Source organism: Ochlerotatus camptorhynchus, unplaced genomic scaffold (genome assembly GCF_037179485.1).
Source record: "Ochlerotatus camptorhynchus isolate MF236.1 unplaced genomic scaffold, CSIRO-AGI_Acam_v1.1 ptg000367l, whole genome shotgun sequence".
NCBI lineage: Eukaryota > Metazoa > Arthropoda > Insecta > Diptera > Culicidae > Ochlerotatus > Ochlerotatus camptorhynchus.
In genome coordinates, this window is record NW_027040855.1 from 3,016,754 (window position 1) to 3,042,231 (window position 25,478).

At 39.0% G+C, this 25,478-nt stretch overlaps 1 long non-coding RNA gene across 1 annotated transcript in view; it reads left to right on the top strand.

Moving 5' to 3' along the window:
* The window catches only part of LOC135709898 (uncharacterized), a 248,361-nt gene that overhangs the window by 202,966 nt on the left and 19,917 nt on the right, over positions 1-25,478 (top strand). Inside the window, exons 2-3 of the long non-coding RNA XR_010518380.1 lie at positions 24,654-25,047; positions 25,276-25,331. This is a non-coding gene — a long non-coding RNA (uncharacterized LOC135709898). The remainder of the gene's footprint in view (positions 1-24,653; positions 25,048-25,275; positions 25,332-25,478) is intronic.

The window sequence follows — 25,478 nt, forward strand, 5'->3', positions numbered from 1 at the left end:
TGGCAAACAAAATCGAACTGGTTTCAGTTACAGATATAGATTCCCTCTAAAGTTTACAGTTGCTTCACAGCGATATAAATGTGGAAAAGCTCAGGCGTCCACCTCTTAGTTCGCCTTTTTGTCCACCTAAAATATTCATAAGTATTACAAGCAATCAAGAGTTAATGAACAATCAACAAAGCATCCTATTACACTAGTAACCCCGCAATCTGATGCTATCATAATTTTCAGCAATGTCAGGAATGCTCACGAACCCCCAACATTTGCCAGAAAACTTACTACTAACTCAAAGTATCTTCCAAATAAGCTTCAAAATTGCATTTTTTTTTTTATCAAATGTTAAATTCAGTCCTCTATATCCGTAATACGCGCGCGAGGCTCAAACCTTTGTAGACTACTTTTTTTTTTAATCAATCTACTATAAAATCATATATTAAAAATCCATCATCACCCTCGTGGCGAACAGAAATAGTTTTTGCAGTGCTACAATAATTATTAAAAAGTCGTTATGACAGCTATCCATATAAAATAATCCGTTAGAGATAACTTCGTCAAGATACATAATTTGTCAATTCATAAAAAAATCACTGGATAACTGTTCAAAAGACAGTTTTAACGTGTGAAATGCAGTGTCTTTTAAATTCTGTAAGTGTTGCTAAACGTTTGATATGTCTAGGCATCGAATTGAAAACATTTATTCCTTTATAATATAATGAATTTTGTGAAGCACAAGTCAAGAAATGTGGTGTTCTTATTTCAACCGCGTTTCTAGTATTATATCTATGAAAGTCACTTCCTCTTTCAATTCGATCACACAAATATCGAGGCAGCAAACCGTTAACTACTTTAAAAATGAACACCATAGTCAAATATACAATTCTTTGCTTCACCGACAACCATTGTAAGGCGTCTAACATCAAAGTTGAGGAAGTGAATCTATTACATCTCAAAATCAAACGCATTATTTTATTCTGCAAGCGCTGTAATCTCGATATTTGTGTTGCATTGGCCAGAAATAAAATGGAAGGGCAAAAGTCAAGATGAGGAGAGATGATTGATTTGTATAGCTGTATTTTACTGGCAATAGTTAAATCGTTTTTCAGTCGACATAGAATTCCATACTTCTTTGCAATTTTCTTGATGACATTGTCAATGTGAGAGTTGAACTTAAGTGTGTCATCAATAATCACGCCAAGATATTTAATCTCCCGAACGCGATCAATAGTCTCATCATCAATTACAACAGAGACGTTCTCATTTACTCGATTCCGCGAAATTACCATAAATTTAGTTTTACTTGTATTCAATTTTAACTGCTTATACTTCAACCATCTACTTAGAGAACGCAAATCTTCATTCAAGTGTAAAACGGCATCATCTAAATCCTTAGCTGCAATGAATAACACAGTATCATCTGCAAAAAGATTAATGTCGCAAAATCGTAAAACACGTCGCAAGTCATTAATATACATAATAAATAACAGGGGCCCTAATACACTTCCCTGGGGCACTCCAAGGGTATTCCCCACGGGACTGGAAACAGAATCATTAAAAACAGTCCGTTGAGTTCTGTCAGACAAATAGCTTTCAAACCATTTATATGCAGTACTCGTAATTCCAAAGCGCTTGATTGATCTTAACAATAAGGGCCTAGAAATTGTTTCAAAAGCGCGTTTAAGATCCAAAAAAACAGCAACAATCGTATCTTTACACTCCAAGTTATTTTTCCACTTCGCTAATACCAAATTCAACGCGGTTTCACAAGAATGACCTTCCCGATATCCCGATTGTTCTGGTATCAACAAACTATTACTATTTAAATACTCCAACAGCTGGCCTTTAACAACAAGTTCTAAAATTTTCTCTAATGTGTGCAACATGTTGATGGGACGAAACTCTTCGGCTTTAATCGTTCCAGCAACTTTTTGAATAGGGACCAACAATATGTCCGCAATCAACTGTCAAAGTTAGGAAATCCCTTTATTTGGGCGCTCACATTTTCAATAGCTTCAAGACAGTCCCAAAGATTTCGAAAAAAAAAAACACTTCAGTGAAGACCACCAAGCTTCAGGGCAATTCCAGTAACTTCAGGTAAACTGCAAACTATTTTCAGTGAACCTCGGAGCAGTTCTGAAAACTCCAGGGCAGTTACACGAATACCAGGAAAATTTTTGGAAATTCAGGGAAGTTCTAAACACCTTTAGGTAAATTCCGAGAACTTTAGGATAGTTCCATTAATTCCAAAAATAGTGGGAACCTTCAATAAGTTCCAAAAACTTAAGGATAGAACGGCAGTTTACCACATAAGAGATAGGGTTCTGTTACCGCTGAGAAAATGTTTTGCCGTTAAGGTATGTCCACCATAGAAGCAAAAGCAGAGCCCAAAATACAATACACTGAGGCAAAAGAACGTAAGAATTCCATAAGAACCACTTAAGAATTTTAGCCACAATAAATCGGAATGAATTGCCGATAATCAGTCTTTTTACTGTAGTTACTATAACAAAAACAAAATGTCTATAAGAATATACCTTCAAATTGACGTTCTAAGATTGTTTTGGAGTAATCTCTTCTGAAAGTTGACATTTTTTTAACTAGTGCAGTGGTAGGGGCCTCATAGCCTAGTCAGTAAAGGCACGGTATTACCAAGCCGGAGGCGGCGGGTCCGATTCCCGGTCCGGTCGAAGGAATCTTTCGGGTTAGAAATTTTCTCGACTTCCCTGGGCAATTGAGTATCATTGTGCTCTGCACACTATATACAAATTTATGCATCGGTATTGACATCGGAAGCTCTTAATTAATAACTGTGGAAGTGCATTTAGAACACTAATATGCGATAATCAATAAGCTTGATATGCAAAAAAGAAGAAGAAGTGGTAAAAGTTGAACATGACCCAGCCCCCCCCCCCAACTTTCCGAGCCTAATTGTCAAGGACCAAACACCATTACACCAGGCCAAACGAAGGCCATAATCGCATAAGAGTTTTCCCTTCTCGGCTTGACCAAGGTGGCCTTGCCGTGGTCGGTCGATCGTGCCAACGAAGGTCGACGCCTGTCATTCCACCGTCCAGTCTGGGTCTCCTTGATCGATTTCACCACACGGGACATAGTCGAATTGTCGATTCCAAACTGGTTCACGATCCACCTGTGGGACTGACCTGGATTTTCCACGTCCGCTCCCATATTTTTTTGTCAAAGCACTTCTTGCTTGGAAGATTGTGACGAGATTTCGTGCATGTAAACATTACACTCTAAACTAGTTTTACTAAAAATTTCATAATTTTTATTTAGTAATACACAAAAGAAAGTGTTGCATTTTTTTTCGAGTACACTCTTTAGTAGCGGTCTAAAGCCAAATTTTTAGAACCATAAAAATTTAGAGCTTTTAACCTACCTTGATCGTTCATAAGCAAATGGTTTTTTTTACATGATAACAACTTATATCAATATTTTTCAAGGTTGATAACTAAATTAGTAGTGCGTTAACAACTGAAAATAAAATGATATCTGGAATAACTTGTTGAACTACACACTACGACAATGTCATGTAAATTTAGATTCTCTGAGACCGACACATGTAAGCGGCCCTTTTGACATAATAATCAGTTGAAAGAAACAAGAAAATCAATCCAATGAAACGTTCTCTTCGTCGATTTGCTTATGTTTCAGTTTGAGAACACTTAATTTTACATGAAATGTTTGTTTACGTTCCATGATTTACGTCCTATGGATTACGTCTCGTGTAAAATTAGTTATTTCTAATGTCGTTTTCGTTTTTGCGGTGTAGCTACACCGGTGCTACACTGCCGTACACCGAAATATTTTAGGGTGTAGATATAGAATGCACCTTTGTTTACAAACAAATGATGTTGAGCTGTCAACGCTCGCGCTTATTCCTGCTTACACTACACCAGTGCTACACCGCAAAAACGAAAACGACATAAGTGTGTAGTTATCTAGATGGCATCATGTTGTTATTTTACTTTGCTGTGCAGGTGATACATAGAAGTTACTAAGGGAAAAATTCGCGAGTCCCTTTTCCAACACCACATTGAACTGTCTTGTAGTGTTCAAACCTTGCGTAAGCGTTATGCTAAGATCTCAATTCTTCCAATTGGTTTTGCATCCTATCAACAACTTCAAATGCTACCCAATCACACTCCAAACCAGTTTCGTGTTTTTTTTTCCAATCAAAATCCATCCGTCATTACGTTTGAATGCTGCAATTTACACCACCAAACACCAACCGGTAGGTACACAAGCCTTTAATTACTATCTCTCAGCTGCGATTCATTTACTGCCAGTAAAATGAGTCTGATAATAACCTTAAGCGACTTCATTTCCCGTATGTGTGCATGTGCATAGTTATGCTACGATCAAAACCTAACTGGATGTTTGAAATTGCATTTTAATTCGATTCAATCGGTATGCACTCATTTGCCCCAGTGCATCAGATGAAAAGCTTTCGAAATGACATTATTAATGCACGTGCGTGAGGGATAAGGGGTAAGAGGGAATATAAGAGCTCTGTCAGAATTTAATTTGTATTTTAATGGATTACATGGGGTCATTCGATATCTTCGATGCAGTCCAACTTGTATAAGGGTGCGAAGAAGGTGGGAGGCAGGTGATTGATCGAATAGAGCTCAGCATGATGGATTGCATCCCCATTAGCAAGTTTGTTTCGGAAATGTTCAAGGTGTTCAAGGGTGATTGTAAACTAAACCATTCTCGATCAAGGGTGGACTGTTTTGATGAATGATTCGGTTGAATTGAAAAACGAAATGGATTTATATCAAGCTTTTTGTGGTTAAAGCGATCGTAACTGAATATACAAAACTCTCAAAACAGCATTTATCCGGTCACATAGCAAACGCATGAAAAATGGATTTAAAATTAGGTCAAAAATTATGTCCACCACACTGATTATGACACTCGATGGCAGAGAACCGTGCCGAAAGGGTCAATTAATTCGATTTAATTTATAACAGCCCACGCGAAAAGGGGTTCATCGTAGTAATTAAATCCACATCGATATTGAAGACCCGAGAAAAAACGACGTGAAGACTAGTTCACATGGCATTATACACGTGGATAAAACAAAAATAAAAAAAGTCATCGGACGAATCATACTGGAGCGCGTAACGAGACAAAGTATAATTGAAAAGCAATCGTTGACATAATTTATTACCACTTATTGTTATCGATCTCTGGTGTTGGTCTGCATCTCCAGACAAGCTCAGCATCAGCAGTGCGGACAAAAAAAGGAGAGTAAAAATAACGAGATGGCTCGCCATGGCTGATGCGTGTTTAACAATAATTCAATAAGTGAGTACCTAGATTGGAAAATATGGTCCTTACGGAGAGGGTATGGACTTGAGAAAGAGCAAGGCTGTCAGTTGGCACCATGATGAGAGCATAATTGTTTTAGTGTCCATCAGCCTTGCTCTCGTTATCCGGCGCGCCAGAGGGTGACCTTTCGAAGGGTAGTAAATCAGGATTCAGTCGGAGTACGGGGTTTCTCCGTTGATCATCAACAGAGCGACTGGAAAAACTGGACCGACACACGGTTGATGCAAATTTTTTGCCAAGGCCTAGTTCATATGGCAACTGGGTGAGGTGAACTTTGACAGAGTGAGTTGTTGAAGGCTTGGGAAGTTTTACATCTCCCAAGGGGAAAAGTATGATAGTTATTATCTGGCGATGGCATCCATATGATGCAAAGATTGTAATAAAGTTGGAGCCTCAGAAAATCTAGTCAGGGTGTGGGTTCGATGTCCGGTCCGGTCTGGGAAATCTTTCGGGTTGCTTCGAAAACAGAGCCGTAGTCGAGCGTAGACGTCGACTAACTAGCTTTTTTTCGGAAATCAACATTTTAATTTGTTTTAGAAATAGTGCCGCCCTTTGTATATTACAGTGAATAATTAGCAAAGTAGCTCTGTGCATGCTGTGAATGGTCAGATCAGCACTATAAAAAGAACTGGAATTGATATCCTGTCTGGCGCGTATTTCAATTGGGTTGTTTAGGGGTATTGAGGTAAATACATATTCGTCATCTGCATTAAAAATGGAACCGAAATCGAAAATTTCATCATTTTTGGTACACTGGAACTATTTTAAATAAGTACGGATACATTAGCAAAAATCACCATCCTAGCGCCTCTCGGCGGGACTTTGTATGGGAGCGAGCTGTCAACGAATAGATTTACAGTATGACCCATAAAAAAATGCGACATGGGACATTTTTTCCAATTAAATGTGATTCCTTCTAAACTGCTGATTGAAACAAATATATTTTTGCTTTCCCATGTTTATTTGACATGTTTTGAATACATTTATTCAATGTGTCCTCCCTGGTTCTCGATCACCTGCTCCAGGCGGGGTCGAAATCTGGAACACACGGTCGTAATATATGACGCTGGCATCGAGTTCCATGCCTTGCGAATGGATGACTTGAGCGAATCCACACTGGGATGGGGGGTTTCACAGGCCTTAGCCTGAACATAGGCCCATATTGAATAATCCAATGGATTCAAGTCCGGGCTGCTGGGGGGCCAAAGCTCCTTCGACCAAAAATTCAGGTTCTCGGTGAGCCAAGCTTGGGTCCTGTTAGAAGTATGGCAGGGCGCTCCATCCTGCTGGAAAACGACTAATTGGTCTTCTCCAAAGTTGACCTTAATCCATGGCATCAGATGGTCCTTCAAAATGCCGATGTAGACCTCCGTATTCACTTTTAGACCCTCTTTGATGAATACCGGAGGCATTTTCAAGCCGTTGGACGCGACTGCTCCGAAAACCATAACTCCTGCAGGATGCTTGGTGGTAAACTTAAATTTTATGTTCTCAGGAACCTCCTCGATCTTCTTCGGCGAAATAAACCGGTCAGTGCGCGTGTTGGACACCGGATCGATGTTGAAAAGTTTTTCGTCAGAGAACACGATTATTGGTTTTTTCTTCTTCAAGATGAAGAGAAGCCGCTTAGATCTCTCAAGCCGCAGTCCCTTAATCCGGTTCGTTATCAGGTGGCGCTTCACTCTAACCCTAGACGAAGCCTTCAAGTCATCTTTGACCAACCGTTGCATCGAGGTGTTGGAGATATTGGCTTGTTTTGCCAATTTCCGGATCGATCTTACCGGATTCACCGTTATTTTTCTTTTGACCGATCTGATGACCCCTGGAGTGCGTGCCGATCGCGGACGTCTACTTCCTGGCTTCCGTGGATGTGGTCCAGCAAGGAGAGAACGTTTAATTCGATGAACAGTGGACCGGTGGCATCCTACGATCTTTGTTATCTCTTTCACTGACTTTTGGGCGAGAAGCAAACTGGTAACAATTTCTTTTGCGTACATTTTTGCAAACTTTTAAAACGAAAATCACTGTTTTGTTTACATCACTTGACAGTAGAGATTCTAACGAATACACGCATATAAAATAGTGGTAAAAACAGTTTTAAAATAAACCCAAAAATAAGCTGTAATCAATGTCGCATTTTTTTATGGGTCATACTGTAGTGTCATTGATCAAAAATTTAAATCTTGATTTAAAAATCGAGATGAATATCTACGGGATTGATAAAAATATCATTGTGCTCAGAAAACGAAGCTCTATCAGATGATGTATAAAAATCGGTATATTTTTCGAAGTTAAACAACCCAATTGCTGCATACTACGTGCAAAGCTTCGTTGCTGGCCAATCCCTTCTTGCCTTTGATAAAAAACACGTCTACTGAGGATTCATATTTATGAAAAAATCATATATCAATGAAACAGTCATCGGTCGTCATTGAAAAGCAATGCAACTATGTTCTGTCAATCTAATTGACTTTTATTGGTTCTGTTGTCTTGTGAATTTTAGCTAAAACGGCCTCTTTTCTGATTTTTATCTCTCAATCTATGAAATAAACACGAAAACTATGAAGTAATGAAATTGGGTTGTTAGCGGAATGCTAAATAAAACAGCAAAAGGGTTTATCTTCCATTTAATTCCACTTAATTAATTTTGGTATCCATGACAGATACGTATTTCGACTACAATGTGCAGTCTTCATCAGTGTCATTCCCACTAAAGAACTTATCAAAATCTAACCCCCTTAAGTACTCATTCCCTAGGTAAAAAAGTCAAGATCATAGGTATAAAAATGAAACTACAATGTGTTGAATCGGAACCTACCTAACTAATAAAAACCAAAGATTTATGTAAGCTAAAGGAGAAAAATCTATACAAATCTCTAATAAGGAAAATCCCCAAAGGCTTGGTAGCCATCATAATTTTTTTTTTTTTTTTTTTTTCCTTTGGTTTGTTTTCCGTCGATCTTGTTTTCCGTGCTGAGCACCAATGCTACCGACGCCAGGAAGGCAGCTCCCACACCTGGACACTACCTATCGACCCATCAACTCATGAACCGGGGACCAACGGCTTTACTTCCCTTCCGAAGGAAGGCGTGATCAGAGATGCTATGCCTCAGAACATCCCGGCGGCGCCGACTGGGATTGAACCCAGGCCTGCTGGGGTGAGAGGTAATCACGCTTACCACTACACCACCGGCGCCGCTCATAGCCATCATAATGAAGTAATGAAATTGGGTTGTTAGCGGAATGCTAAATAAAACAGCAATTTAGTTTCATTTTTATACCTATGATCTCGAAATACGTATCTGTCATGGATACCAAAATTAATTAAGTGGAATTAAATGGAAGATAAACCCTTTTGCTGTTTTATTTAGCATTCCGCTAACAACCCAATTTCATTACTTCATTATGATGGCTACCAAGCCTTTGGGGATTTTCCTTATTAGAGATTTGTATAGATTTTTCTCCTTTAGCTTACTTAAATCTTTGGTTTTTATTAGTTAGGTAGGTTCCGATTCAACACATTGTAGTTTCATTTTTATACCTATGATCTTGACTTTTTTACCTAGGGGATGAGTACTTAAGGGGGTTAGATTTTGATAAGTTCTTTAGTGGGAATGACACTGATGAAGACTGCACATTGTAGTCGAAATACGTATCTGTCATGGATACCAAAATTAATTAAGTGGAATTAAATGGAAGATAAACCCTTTTGCTGTTTTACGAAAACTATGTTGGAATGAAACTTCTCGAACAATATGAGGAACATTATGCCGTACACTACACATTTTTATATCATACGGGTGGAAAATTCGTAGAACAAATACTTTAAAATTCTTCACATTTTAAGATATCTTCGAGCATGAAACTAAGTCAAAATTCAATAAAATCACTTCAATAGTCAACCTTTGGTCACAAAGTTGATACATGACACATTAAACTTTGCTATGAAAGTTGTTACAGCAGTTTTCGTTATTTCAGTCTCGAGATACAAATATTGTAAGCCGTAAATTACCTTAAAAACATAAAATTAACTTAAAGCACCTCAAAATCATCACCGATTTTGCTGAAAATTTACACAGAAGTACAAATTAACATGACGAACAGTAATCACGGTTGACCCGTTACATTCCGAACATTTCGTTTAAAATGAACAGGTCTATTAAACATCTAAGAAATTTAACGAAAATTTGAAGCAAAACAATTTCCCATACCTTTGCTCAGACGATAGGTGTCTTTCTTAACAGAGACGTCACATAGTTGGTCCCAATCGAAAAAAAAAACTGACGCCGCATTTCCATTCAAACTTCGGGCGTGTTCATATCGTTCATCAAGAAGCAGCTCAACACATAATATAGGCGGACCGGATGAAAACAGCGTTCTACCCAGGCTGCCTGCAAGAGCGCTCCAGCCAGAGAAATAGCGAAGTAACCACACTGCCACTGTTCGGATACATGTGCTCGTCATCATCATGGCGAAGCAAAGTAGTTCATTTGCAAACTATAAGCATTCTAAAATTTCCCTCCTTTACCTTGCCGTGTAAAATTTTGAGTACTGCACCTTCAAGCCTCGCTTAGCTCAGTCGGTAAACTGGGTGGCTGGGTTAGATTCCCAGTCCGGTCTAGGAATTTTTCGGGTTGGAAAATTTCTCGACTTCCCTGGGCATAGAGTATGATTGAAATTGCCACACAATTATACTAATGCAAAAGGGTATGGAGTTCCCAATACGTGCAGCCAGTTCATTACAATTAACCAGAATAAGCTATCTGTTCGGTAAAGTCCGGGGTACGAATCCAAACCGTTCTTTCTTATAAAAGAGTAACCAAAAATAGATTTGAGCAAGGCAGTATACTGAAATTGCATGATAAGGAAAGAGATGTAGCATTGAATTGTTTCCAGAGAAAGATGATGAGAATTGTCGTTGAATTACTTCGGTAATCTGACGTACTTTCGGCCACGATGACCATTTAAGATGCACCTATCCGAGGGTTGCTGGAACTTCTACTCGTTCTCTTTGACTTGAACGGTGGCAGAGGCGAGAGTGCGAGTAGTTACCCGTAAAAAAAAGAACCGTCGAGGTACAATGAAATGTATTGTAACCATACAATAGAGTTTATTGCATTTACAATAAATCGTATTCTCCACAAATATAAAATAACAATAGAATGTATTGTTTCCACAATAGAATCTATGGTAAATGGGGGAATATAAAATAGAACAAGGGGGTCGTTATGTATCTTAACCATACGAAAAATCACTTTTTCCCGAACAAACTTAAGCCATTTACCATTAATTGTATTGTTGTTCTATTGTTGAAAACTCTTACTAAATGGAACGTGTTGTACATCTATTGTAATAACAATATGTTAAAATTTCGTGTACTATATACTCACAATAAGATCGATTGTTGGCAATAGATTTGCTTGTAATTGTATTTTATTTTATAGTAATTGTATGGTTATTTTTTTCCGGGTAGTACTAAAGTGTACTTAGTGTCTCGGTGTGTTTTTCGTACCTGTAGAGTTCAAACATTAGGTTAGAAGTTACGACGGCTTTTTGTGCAGGATCGTTTTTACGCAGGTTGAAGTTTGCACTGCATCGTTTCTAGAGATAGATGGCATTGCTCGGCACACTGTACCACAGGAAGTAAATCGCTTCAGCGTCAAGATTCCCGGGGGAGATTCCGGAAGGGAGACATCGTTAAACTGTTTTCCGACAGAGCGTTGGCCAAATCCGCCAATATCCACCACGTGAACCCACGTATATTGCTCATCGAATATCAACCCCTCGTTGATATCTGCACCACCGGAAATCGGCGCTAATTCAGTTTCGAAAGATTTGATTCGGAATTTCTGCACCACACCAGTTCAGGGTACAATGCGCAACACCACCACGGTTGAATAGGGTGCTATACTTTTCCCACCTCCCGCCGACAAAGAGATGCTACTTAGCAATGGGCGATCTTGAATCGAAACACAAAAGATCGATTCTTTTGGTTCGATTATTCAATTTTTTTAATCGATCTCAAACCCGACAAAAATCGACTGGATCAATCCTTTTTATTCGATATTTGTTTCGACCCAACTAAAAAAATTCAAAACATTAGCATTTGCAATTTAATATTGATCTGTACCTGGAGTCTTCAGCTCACGTTCGGGCAGTTAAAATTGTGTTTGATCAGATCTATAGTACCGAAAGAGTATACGATGATTACACACATCTGTCCCTCCACCAAAACTAACCGGAAGCCTGGGTATATTCATGATGAAATGGTAAAGAAAGTTATTAATCGACATATGTACAAAGATTTACATACTTCTTATAACATATTTCAGGTTCATCAGTCCTCTTCTATGTCGGAAATGGATCACCATGGGGGTATATCGGCAGAATTACAAAATTTCTTGCATCAGCCTGTTTTTCCACGTTCTGTCGATCCTTTTCGAGCATGGGAGAAAATCCGTAGTGTATATTCCCATGTATACTTCATTGCTCAAGACTATTTATCAAGAATGCTAACAAGTGTTCCGCCAGACAGGCTTTTCTTCAAAACTAGTGAAACCACTCAGAATCGATATCGGCTCAATGCAAAACGCATGGCTCAATTAGCTTTCTTGGGATTCTTCTCGGATGAGTTTTGGGATATCTGAATTAAGTACTTTCCGTACTTACCTGGTTTTACACTCCGCCCATCTAATCGTTTTGTTACATATGTTAATCTTTCGGTTTTTTAAATCGTTCATTTAATACCAATAAATCGAATATTATAACCTGTTAAATCACTTACCTAATCAAGTATGCTGAGCAAACACTTCCACATGTTAAATGAAATCAAAATAGTAATTTACTATATTCTCACGTAGACCACCCGGTAAAGAGATCGATCCGCGGTACACGGTAAAGACCGTAAAGCATGGAGGTGGTAGCATCATGGTTTGAGGTTGTTTTTCGTGGCATGGAGTAGGTCCTATTTTCCGTATTAATTCCATCATGACCAGATTTGAATACAAATAAATCATGAAGGAGGTTATGCTCCCTTATGCAGAAGAGAACATGCTTCTTATATGTCATTTTCAGCAAGACAACGATCCGAAACACACTTCTAAGTATGTAAAGGAATGGTTTCGTGCAAACAAAGTGCTGGTTATTTCATTCAAACCCCTTTGAAAATTTAGGGAACGAACCTAAAAGAAAGTTATCTGACCAAGCATTCTCAAATAAAGATCAACTATGGACCACAGTTCAAAAAGAGTGGTTTGCTATACCAAAGGAAACTTGTCAGTGATTGGTTGAGTCAATGCCAAGAAGATTGAACAAGGTTCTACTTAACAATGGAGGGCACAGCGGTTACTATGTGTCATCAGCCTAATAACACTTATTTATACGATTATTTTCAATCTTTCTATGCTTTAGTTTAATGCAACACGCCTATTTCACTGACCAGGCATATTTTATATTTGATTCTAATGAGTAAATCATTTAATGTTTTAACGTTGAGTTTTCTCGTGAAATTACAAAATTTTTATCACACTATGAAATGCTTCGAATAAAATGAAGTGGAATGAACATAATCTAAAATTTCGCATTTATTTTGCCTACACCTAGATACTTTGATTACCAGCAGTGATGTATGTAACACTCACAACATTAACTGCGTACGTACTACACAATTTATTTCTAAATGATATCAATCATCACACTAAATGACTATTATAGGTGAAATGTCATAATAAGATAGCTTATGTAACGTAATATCAACTCTACACAGTTCGAAAAAGTAGTGTAAATTTCTGTTCAGTATGATGCACATAAATGGAGCGTCACATATCATATAATATATATCATGTAAAGTTCTGAGACATTTCATGCAACGTAGCAAATATTGTATACAAAAGCCCATTGTTGTAAACAACATTGTTACAAGTTGCTCGGTTGCGTGAAATGAAATACAAGCTTACGTGAATGAATGTTTACATCACTATTGACATTCATAATTGTTATCTGTGTAGACTGAACATGGCTTAATTTGGACCAACTTTACTATGATCCGTTATATTTGAAAAATAAATCGATTCAAAAGATCGATTCAAAATAATTAATCATTTTGTCAAGCTTCTGCATTCATGTTCCATCAGATGTCACTGCTGTTGTTTATGGTGACATCTATCGGAAACTACACACAATATGTTTTCCTATAATTGTTCACAGAGGACACTGCAGTGCAAAACATGTCTGGTACCTCTATATATGCATTTAGATTCCCTCCTTTTTTACACATTCTGCACACAAAATAGCAGAATTTCCCGCCGATTTTTATGAATGGGGCGGGCATAAAGTATCTTTTGCGCAGAATATGTAAAAAAGGAGGGATTTCAAATGTTACAGCAAATGCAATATATAGAGGTACCAGACATGTTTTGTAGTGTCAGGTACTCTATTTTGTAATCTGTGAAAGGGAAATCACAAATCGAGTGTCAAAAAAAATACATGGCATGTTGAGAGATTCAGGTCGTGAGAGCAAATTTTTACTTTTAAATTTGAATTTTTTGGCTCTCTGGGAACAGGTAGTAAAGCAGGTAAAACTGTATGGAAAAAATAATTCTTATTTAATTGTAGCTTATTTAACCATAATTTTCGGGAAAGAACTGAACGACAAAGTCCCTGATTAATTTCTTTAGGTTGTCGTTCACTTTGTTTGACCTAAATATGCACCGAAAGCGAATTATTCCCACTTCTCTCAATTTCTATATGGGGATTTTTATCACTTCCTACTAGCGAAACAGCGCCATCTCTGTGGAAAATGGTCGAACAAAATGATTAATTGACAAAATCGGTGAATCGATTATTTTCAAAATAATAAATCGATTCACTAAGATCGATTCTTGCAACAAGATCACCCAATGCTTATGCTACTGTGCCGATACGGTTGAAGCAGCGACAACATTGATGGCACCGTGAGTGTTAACGAAGCGCATGCGAATCTCAACACACACATGAGCTCGAAGGTAATCAGCAGGATAGGCTAGCAATAGCTAAAACTACACACTTAGAAAAAATAATGTAAATTTAGGTGCTCTAAGACTGACATCAAGCGTTAATTTTAACATAAAATTGAGTGATAATAGACGCAAAATTCAGCTCAATCAAACGTACTTTCGAACTTTTTAGTCTCGGAGCACTTAATGTTACATGAAATGTTTGTATACATCTCATCCTTTATGTCAAAGATGGATTCCGTCACGTGTAAGATTAGGTATTTCTAAGTGTGTATAGTTCAGAAAACCGCACACACGATTAGGGAGAACTAGCAAATAAACAAACAAATGGAAAAGGAACAAGTACCATGAATAAAACCTACACACTTAGAAATAACTAATTTTACACGTAATCCGTATTTGACATAAAAGATTAGACGTAAACAAACATGTCATGTAAAATTAAGTGCTCCGAGACTGAAAAGTTCGTTGCTCCACGAAAAGTACGTTTGATTGAGGTATATTTCGCGTCTGTTATGACTCAAATTTATGTCAAAATTGACGCTCGTATATGTCACTCTCAGATAACCTAAATTTACATGATTTTTTTATGTAAGGAACACTAATAAATCATATAATGATTTCCGTTAATTGCCCCTGAAATAAATGTTGTTTTTGTAAAAATTAAAGCTTTCTCCGTAATGTTAATTTTGGTTGATTAGATTCTTCACATTTTGGTGTCGTTCTATTTCGCGTTTTGTTGTAGCTGTCGAATTTACTCCAGGTTGGACTGCCTGGGAAAACAGTCCCTGAGGATCCGTGGAGGAAATCTGATCGGGGAAAGTTCCTCCAGTGATGATAAATGTGAGTGGGTTTGTTGTGCTTCCGTAGCACGACGGTTAGCACCAACTTTCGCTTAGGACCGTTTGAAGCGGCCTCTGTTTATGAGGATCTCAACCCCTCATGGGATTTCCGTCTGCTGAATCGCCCTCAAACTAAATTTCGGGCTCTTCCATACATAAACCCTCCCTGAGGCTGGGTTTCTTGTCGGGCAAATCAAACCTTCAGGAGTGGTCCTCGTCGGAGGTGGCGCTTAAACCACTTGTTCTAAAGACAGGAAGCGTATTCAGTGCTGGAAATTGCAAGGTTGCGAGACATGCGTTACAAAGTTTGATCAATTTTCAATAGTTTACTAATGATAAACTACTGTAATATTTATACCAAACAAATTTTACATCAATTCTGAATCAGAGTGTGTGAAAAGAATTTAAATCCATCAATAAATGGCCATGTTATAAGCGATTAAAACCAAACACTATTTCATTACAATATTTATTGATTTGCACCCCAGTTTAGTCCACAAAGACGTAGTCCTACGTCAAAAAAAAAAAAAAAAAATAACATACGGAAAACGTTAAGAATTACAAATTATAAGTTTCATAAACCTAGAAGTGGGGAGACAAAGTATGACTCAGGTGTGTAAGTCGGTAAAGCATCATAGAATGGGTATCGAATCCTGAAATATATTGTACGAAGTAGATGTAGAATAAAATGAAACAAAAGAGAGGGAAAATACCGTTCAGAATTATTTAGCATTTTCTTACTTCAACTTATGATTTTGGGGAGAGCTTGTATTTTTTTTCAATATGTTTTAATGGGGGAAGGAAGCGTTGGAGAATAGAAACAAAAATATCAATGTAAGGTCTCCTTTGTACCGCAAATTTTACTAAAATCCGTTCACTATGAAAACAACACGAGCGTTTTACAGATTTACCTCGATATAACATAACTGTCACTGTTGACTTCAGTCGTTGATTTCCCGCAAATTATATTACAAACAAGCAAAGTAATATCGCCATTGGACAGATGAGATAATCTCTCATTTATTGGCAATATTATTTTGTATGATTCAATTGTTATTAGGGAGATATTGACGATGGAAGTCAAATGTGACTTGTGATGTGTTACGTTATATCGAGGTATACCTGTACTAAAAATGCTCAAAATTCATACAGACTAAGCCAAGCAATTACAATTCTGTACTTATGCATCAATAAATATTTAATCAAGCAGCAGCCAATGTTTCAGAAACCTTTAAGCTAAAGTGTTTTAAAATGTTACCCAAACAGAGTAACTGGCAACATTTAGATACACAGCTGTTTGTTATGGTAGAATCATATTAAGCCATGCAGCCGGTAGTTGTTCCAGTAAATTGCTCTACATCCCATTGTTAAACAATGAGCACAACAAACATGGGGAGCGCGCACTGAACAATTCCGGAGCTATTATGGGAAACCGTCAGTGTGTATGAACCTTATATTTCCGGGGTCTCGTCATCAACGACCAACAAGTGGTGCAATCCAATCAGTTACTGAACTGCACCGAGTAAAACAGCAGCGGGGCACAGTTCCTAAATGTGTCAATATTGACTATGGCTCCCGCTACCAAGAGCGAGCGAGTGCTTTTGCCGCGTCTATTGTTTCAACGAATGTGTTTATCATCAGTTTATCAGTGGCTGAAAGTGAGTCGCTCGTGTTATTTAATTTCGAAATTGAAAGGAGAGCATTTATAAGCGAATGCTAGAGCATAGAAGGACATGTTTGCTCAGTATTTAGTAACGCTCGTTTCGGTTCTTCTGCCCGAGCTGATGTGTGAGCACTGTGTGCATTTACCGGTTGCATTGTTGTCCTGTTGATTGAAGTCCTGATGAGCGTTCTTTATGGGATTTAATCGATTTTACAACAGGCGAAAGAGAATCGTTTGGAAGTGGCGTCGAGCGAAATAGTGCTATGCACACTTGGAAAAATTCATGTAAATTTAGGTGCTCCGAGAGTGACATATACGAGCGTCAATTTTGACATAAATTTGAGTTTTAACAGACGCGAATATAGCTCAATAAAACGTACTTTTCGTCGAACAACGAACTTTTCAGTCTCGGAGCGCTGAAGATTACATGACATGTTTGTTTACGTATCATCTTTTATGTCAAAGACGGATTCCGTCATGTGTAAAAATAAGTTATAACTAAGTTTGTGGGGTCCGATCCTGGTTGTATCCTTTTTCATATGATGATTTCAATTTCTTCTTTTAATTTTAAACAAACTTTTCGTTAGCATAGCATACACTATTCATCAAATTTAAATGGTTTTGAAGCTTACACACTTAGAAATAACTAATTTTACACGTGACGGAATCCGCCTTTGACATAAAATATGAGACGTAAACAAACATGTCATGTAATATATAGTGTTTCAAGACTGAAAAGTTCGTTTCTCGACGAAAACTACGTTTGATTGAACTATATTTCGCGTCTGTTATGACTTAAATTTATGTCAAAAATGACGCTCGTATATGTTACTCTTAGAGCTCCCAAATTTACATGTTTTTTTTTCAAAGCGTGTAGTATTTTTTTCATAATATTTCAAATAAATCTTAATATACCCCTGAGATATTTTGAGAAATGATAGTCTATTTGATGACGATTTTGAATAACTGAAATTTTGTTTCGTTCAATAGTGCTCTTTTGTGAAAAAACATTCAAAAAATCGTTTTTCAAATTTCATGTGATATTTAGTGTTTAGTACTCTAAAAATAAAAGTGTTATTCTGGAAAATATTGACTAGACCAAAATCCATCGTTGAAAAATGATAAAAGTATTAATTTCAACGAATGATCCATATCATCAGGAATTTTTTTATAAAGATGGCCTTGTTTCACTCGCTGGAAATTGGGTGAATTGATGCTTATTCAGGTCGAAAAACGTGATAAAAACCTAAAGCCAGTTCAGTTTTGTCCGGATATCATTGTTAAACAAGCTACAATTAAATAAAAACAGTATTTTCTCATACATTTTTTACCCACGTCGAAAGAAAGCCGAAAAATCGAAATCCAATAGTGAACATTTTCTCTCAACAATTGATGCTAAACAATATGTGATTTCCTTTCACAGACTTAAAAATATAATACATAGCCCTGAAACACTGTTGGAACTCTTATTTATGCAATTCATCCAGGGGCGGAGCCTGGCAAGTATTTCTGTCATAGTTATCTAAAAAGGGAGACACTCCGGATGTTAATCTAATTGCATATATAGATGTACCATACATATTTTGACAAAAGACTACCAGCTGGAACATGGACACAGCTGGGTGGCGTAGCCTGGGCAATGTTGCCATTCCGGAAATAGCAAAGTGAAGAGGTGCGCCGCGAACACTGGTGCGGCAACCATAGTACGGTGATAGAGGAAATGCTTCACTAAACCTGAGCGTCTGTTCACCCTGGAGGTGCGGCTCAGAACGGCGTCTGTTCTCCATGTTATGAGTGGCTGATCACCGTCCTAGTGCCAGCGTGGGACTCTAAATAAAGCTGTACATGATGGTCACCCGGCGAGACAAGGGGTTGGGGCAGGCCCAACAAGCCGCCCTAAAAAAACAAAGTTGCAAATACTGAAGAAAGAAATACGGATTGAAACAATCAGCACAGACCTACGCAACAAAATAAGGGCTACGATTAGAAACTCGGAACATGGAACTGCAAATCTCTCGGCTTCCCTGGCTGCGATAGGTTAATCTATGACGAGCTTCAACCACGCAACTTCGAAGTCGTAGCACTGCAGGAACTTTGCTGAACGGGACAAAAGGTATGGAAAAGCGGGCATCGAGCGGCTACTTTCTACCACAGCTATGGCACCACCAACGACCTTAGAACAGGCTTTGAAGTGCTGGGTAAGATACGCCAACGCGTAATTTGTTGGCAGCCGATCAACGCGAGGATGTGCAAGTTGAGGATTAAGGGCCGTTTCTTCAACTACAGTATCATCAACGTGCACTGCCCATACGAAGGGAGACCCGACGACGAGAAAGAAGCGTTCTATGCGCAATTGGAGCAGGTGTAAGACGGCTGTTTGCAACGGGACGTCAAAATCACCATAGCGTTAGCGTTAGCGTTAGCGTTGTTATGATATACTTCGTAGATTGGATACTAGCGACACTCACGTCTCTTCTGAGATTCTCAGTTAGACTACTTTCAGGAATAAATAATGCTGAGGAGTAAACATTGGTTCCAATCTAAACAAGAGTAACAGAAGCATGACTGTCGTTATTCCCGGCCACGCCCATCTTTACCATAACTAGGGATAGGGAAGGAAATGTTGATGTAGTACTTACTTAACGAGAGACCACCGACTTAGCGACACCCTCATAAGTGCTACGGAGTTGGAGGGTTGGGTAGGGTATTCGGTTTGGATTCACCTCAAGTTGGTGATGCAACCAAAAGTATGTATTGTTTATTTGTTGTTTATTTAATCTCTCGATAGCCGGCTATCGAAAGAACATACTAATTTTGTTTAGTGATAATAAATTTTAAGAGTCATGACGGAGAGCTTGGGATTAAACCGATGATTTTCTGCTCAGTAAGCAAAAACGATCCCTCCAGGGTCATCGAGCATCTCAGAACCATAACGCTTCGCGACAATACAGGGCTACGTTTTCGCTTGATATGCAAATAGTTTCCGAGGTTAATGTTCAATATCAAATATACAAATGATGGTGGCGATTTATTGTGCTGTGGAAGAGCTTGGGGTTAAATCCATGATTTTCTGCTCAGTAAGCAAAATCGATCCCTCGAGGGTCATCGAGCATCTTATAATCCACAGCGCTTCGCGTCAAAGTTCGAATATATGGATAAAATATCTATTATTGAATAACTATTATTTACGATAATTACATGAAATAAATAAAATATAAACTACAAACAAAACGTGACTGCTAAAATCTCAAAAAGATATTCTCACAAATATATTTCACGCCACCAGGAATCTCAAAACCATTAGACGTTATAATGATAATCTGCACATGTTAGACACAAGAAGAGGCCAAAAAGCTAGCGTCCGACACACAAAACCCGTCAAATCCACTTGCAGTCACAATCAACGATTCTACGAATCGCGAGCGCTCACGAATCATAAAACCGCTGACTGCGACACACTGAAAGTGAAATTGACAGGCCCTATGCGTCAAACACCTGCCCTCCAATCTCCTCCCGCATCCAACAACACAAATCTCCATTACAACATCTAGCGAATTCAAAACTCCGAAAATCACTCATCTATAGCAAGTGAGTGGAAGCAACCCTGCATGCAACCATTCTTCATGATACACTTTTTCTGCCTATCTTTCTATTAGGCCTGTGGACATGCGTTAGCTTCGAAACTTCTAACCAAACTGGGTAAATTTTCAGATCACAAAAAAAAACTTGAAAAAAAAACTTTCAAAGGTAATTACAAGTAAAATAAATATTGATAATTTTACGCAAAAACGAGCAAGTAATATTAAATCTTTTGCTAATTGACTGTAACAAAAATAATATGCTTAAATAAAATAAAATATTAATAAAATGATATGCAAAATTTACTAGAAGATCATTACTTTATTGGTGAGAAGTTTTTAATAAGCCCTCCCAGTTCCTCTGTATACAGAACAAATCTGACACTATAATCAGAATTGCTCAGTCTGCATGAAGCAGCCGATTTCATCAAGGAAGTTCTATTAACAACCAAGAATTAATCGTTTGAGGCATACTGAAGCATTCCGAAGCACAAGTACCGTCAACCTCCATGTCCATGGGGAGGGACGAGACGTCAAAATCACCATAGGCGACATGAACGCTCAGGTAGAACGAGAGGCAATGTATAGACCGGCAATCGGGCCAAACAGCCTGCATGCCGTATCGAACGACAACGGCCAACGATGCGTGAACTTTGCAGCCTATCGGGGTATGGTAGTTCGAAGTACCTTTTCCCCCCGCAAGGATATCTACAAAGCCGCCTGGAGATCACCTGACAAACACTTCTTCTTCTTCTTCTTACTCGCATTTCAAGCTTATTGCTTCAAGAAGTTGAGGAGGACATAGGTCGGCTGAAGAACAACAAAGCAACTGGTATAGATCAACTACCAAGTGAGCTATTAAAATTCGGTGGTGAAGCACTGGCTAAAGCACTGCAATGGGTAATTGGCAAGATTTGGGAGGAGGAGATATTACCGGAGGAGTGGATGGAAGGTGTCTACAAAAAGGGCGACAAGTTGGATTGCTGCAACTACCGCGTGATCACACTGCTGAGCGTCACCTACAAGGTACTCTCCCAAATTCTATGCCGCCGCCTGTCACCATTGGCAAAAGAGTTCGTGGGGCAATACCAGGCGGGATTCATGGGTGCCCGCGCTACCACGGACCAAATTTTCGCGTGCCCACACATCATTTGTTCATCGATTTCAAATCCGCATACGACACAATCGATCGAGATCAGCTAAATGGCAGATTATGCACGAGTACGGATTTCCTAATAAACTGACGCGATTGGTCAAGGCGACGATGGATCGAGTGATGTGCGTTGTTCGAGTATCGAGGACACTCTCGAGTCCCATTGAATCTCGAAGGGGGTTACGGCAAGGTGATGGACTTTCGTGTCTGCTGTTCAACATCGCGTTAGAAAGTGTGATCAAAGCTGGATAGACACGAGTGTCACGATATTCAGGAAGTCCATCCAGCTCCTTGGCTTCGCCGATGACACTGACATTATGGCGCGGAACTTTGAGATGATGGCGGAAACGTACATCTGACTGAAGGCTGACGCTAGGCGGTTTGGACTTGCCATCAACGCATCAAATACAAAATACATGAAAGGAAGAGGTTCTAGGGAAGACAATGTTAGCCTCCCACCCCGAGTTCAGATTGACGGTTACAAAATCGAGGTGATCGATGAGTTCGTGTATTTGGGCCCACCGAAATTCAAAGACGCATTATGGTAGGGAATCGTGCCTACTTTGGACTCTGGAATTTGCCGCCGCACGAAGTTGACTGTCTACAAGACGCTGATTAGTCCGGTGGTCCTCTACGGCCACGAGACCTGGACTATGCTCGTGGAGGACCAACGCGCCCTTGGTGTTTTCGAACGGAAGGTGTTGCGTACCACCTACGGTGGACTGCAGATGGATGACGGAACGTGGAGGAGGCGAATGAACCACGAATTGCACCAGCTTCTGGGAGAACCATCCATCGCCCACATTGCAAAAATTGGGTGACTACGGTGGGCTGGACACGTCGTAAGAATGCCACACGACGACCCAGTGAAAATGGTTTTAGAAAGCGACCCAACAGGAACAAGAATAAGAAGAAGCGCGCAGCGGGCAAGGTGGATCGACCAAGAAGAAGGTGACCTGCGGACCCTTCGCAGACTACGAGGCTGGCGAACTATGGCGATGGATCGAGTACAGTGGAGACGACTTCTTCGGACAGCAGAGGACAACAAGGCCTTAGCCTGATAGGTGAGGTAAGCATACATGTTTTGACCGCACTATCCACTGTTAACAATTATCGGGACTAATTGTAATCATAATTTCCGATAAATTCACCATTAAGGGGTTACGCCTACCTGCAAGACCGAAAAAAAGCGAAAGTTTGGATTTTTTTCTCGAAAACGACGCAACTTCCCCTATTGAAAATCAGTTTTCTGCCGTTTATTGAACACACATTAAATGGTACATTTATCAGTCGATGCTGTAAAAACGAGGTCCTGGTGCCCCGCACGGCTGCTCCCCGTGGACGATGTTCTAAAAAACGCTTTTTGCGGTGCCAACTGCGGTTTGTGATGTAATCATCTGAAATAAAAAAAAACCATGCCAAATCGTTAAGCATGTGTTAAACTAGTCCTTGATCGTTCGGTTTTTTTTTAATTGTTTTGACAAAATGGCGGCCTTGCAAAGTTGAAGTGCCGATTTTTGATCCTTGAAATTTGTCTTTGATCGGCTATAAAAAATCGAAATTAAATGATAGACGAAATCCGAACGATCGTGGACTGCACAAAATAGTACTGAACAGAACGGACGAATCGAATGTATACATTTCGAGAAATTTTTGGCACCGGTTTTGAAAATATGATTCCGAGATAATCGCGTTTGAAGTTTCAAGTTTTCATCGGATTAACTTGATCGTTTGAGGAAATATTATTGACTTTATACACTTTCGATTAGGACAATAAAAAAAATCGATTTTTTTAAAGTTTGCAGGTAGGCGTAACCCCTTAAGAACAGTAGTGACATCTGTAGGGAAATTAACGCAGAAGCATGGTAACATGATCAACTTATAAAACTTAATACTAAAACATGAATGTCTGACAAATTTTACAATACACCGTATATCTCTGTTGTTTCTGTCATATGACTTCAGAAACTTTTCATAAAATAATATGTTGGCAATACACTCAGGTATTTTTTTACACGGGGGGATACGGACCGTGTAAAAAAACCGTGTTAAAAAACCTACGAGATTTTGATTTTTCGTATGCTTAAATGTTTTTAAAAAATCGGATTTTGATGCCATTTGTAATTAAAGCATGATATGGTCCATATAGACATATTTTAAAAATTTCTTTATTTACACCAAAAATTGTGATTTTATTTTAAGTATGCCATTCGATTACCTATAGCTTGAAACGGATAATGTGATTGGAATCAAGTCGATAGGTTGTATCGTTGTCGAGAAATCGTTAAAAACGTACCGTGTAAATCGTGGAAAACCGTGTAAAAAAAATTCGCGTAAAAAAAACCGTGTAAAAAGACTTCAGTGTACACTACAAAAAAGTCGTGTACACTTCGGTTCCCTGAGACCGACACATGTAAGCGGCCCTTTTGACATAAGAGTCAGTTAAAAGAAACTAGGAAATCTATTCAATCAAACGTTTTCTTCATCGAGCTGCTTATGTTTCGGTTTGAGAACACTTAATTTTACATTAAATGTTTATTAAATGATCCAATATGGATTACGTCTCGTGTGAAAGTAGTTATTTCAAAGTGTGCAACCCGAAGGTGGGGATTGCATCAGTATGGTTTTATTTTTGTTGAAAAAATTGCACTTTAATTTCAATGTCAATATTCTTCGGTACACGGGACAATACTATTGACATTATTTGACGACTTAATTCTCGAAATAGAAATCGAATACAAAATACATGAAGAAAAGAGATCTACTGCTGCCATGATTACCTGAGATTTGACAAAAAAATGTAAATATTTTTGCTCCGTGAATCGAAGAATTCCACTTGAATCTTTGCCTACCTGCCAACGAAACGTATGGAAACACCTCAATATTTTTTTTTTGTGAAGCCACAAAATTTACATTTCTATTTTCAGGCTGATCCTTTCGGTGAAAACATAATACCTTCCACAAACACCGCACTCGGTCGAACGCGCGCCCATCGACGTCTCTCGTTGGGCTTTTCGAAGTTTCCTCATGTGTGACAGTATTTTTTTTTCCTCCTCTCCCCCCACATTCCAGATAATCCTCAGCCCCAGGTTGGCAGCGTGCAAGCAGAAGTAAAAGCCCCCGCAGCGGTACGAATAGGCGTAGGTGTCAGCCAGCCAGCTGATCGCTCGATGAAAGCAACCTTCGACGACAACGGCGAAGCGAATCAGAGAATAAAAGGAAAAACCAATAATCCCTAATCCAGCATCTATCAATTTTGTTCAAATAATACGATTCGTATTTCCTCCGTTCTGACAATCGGATTAAGATTTTTCTTCCCGGCTGACTGCTGACTAACCACGGTACGGACACATAACGCAAGAGAAGAAGATGGGAACGGTAGTGTGCCTTCCGGCTGGACCGGAACTGGTATCTCAGTGCAACCGTTGTGCTACCTGTTTGCCGAAGCCGTTCTTCGGAAAGCGAGGTGAGTTACGTTTTGTTTTGATTTTGCTTTATGCTCAACTTGCTCTCCCTCCCACGTACCCATGTGAGTGTGTGCGTTTGTGAAGGCCTTCTATGCTCTTCTCCAGCATTTCACAAAATGATGTTGCACTCGGTGATTATTCTCACGACGAGAGCAGGGAGTTTATGTGAGAAGAGAGCAACTGAAAGCGGAAAGCTTGCCACTTATGCTTCGACTATTGCCTTCCAGGTGTCTCTGCGCTAAGTTCAGCGGTACCATCTAGCGACAGTGTGTACAAGCTGGCTGTAAGTTTTGTATACGAGTGTCATTTGATGTCTTGGTGTGTATGGTTGTTGTACATATTGCTTGGTGTGTGATGTTTCTCTCATGTCTTACTTAATTCTGTCCTTCTCACATCATCAATCTAAACTAGAGGAACATTAATTGAGTGA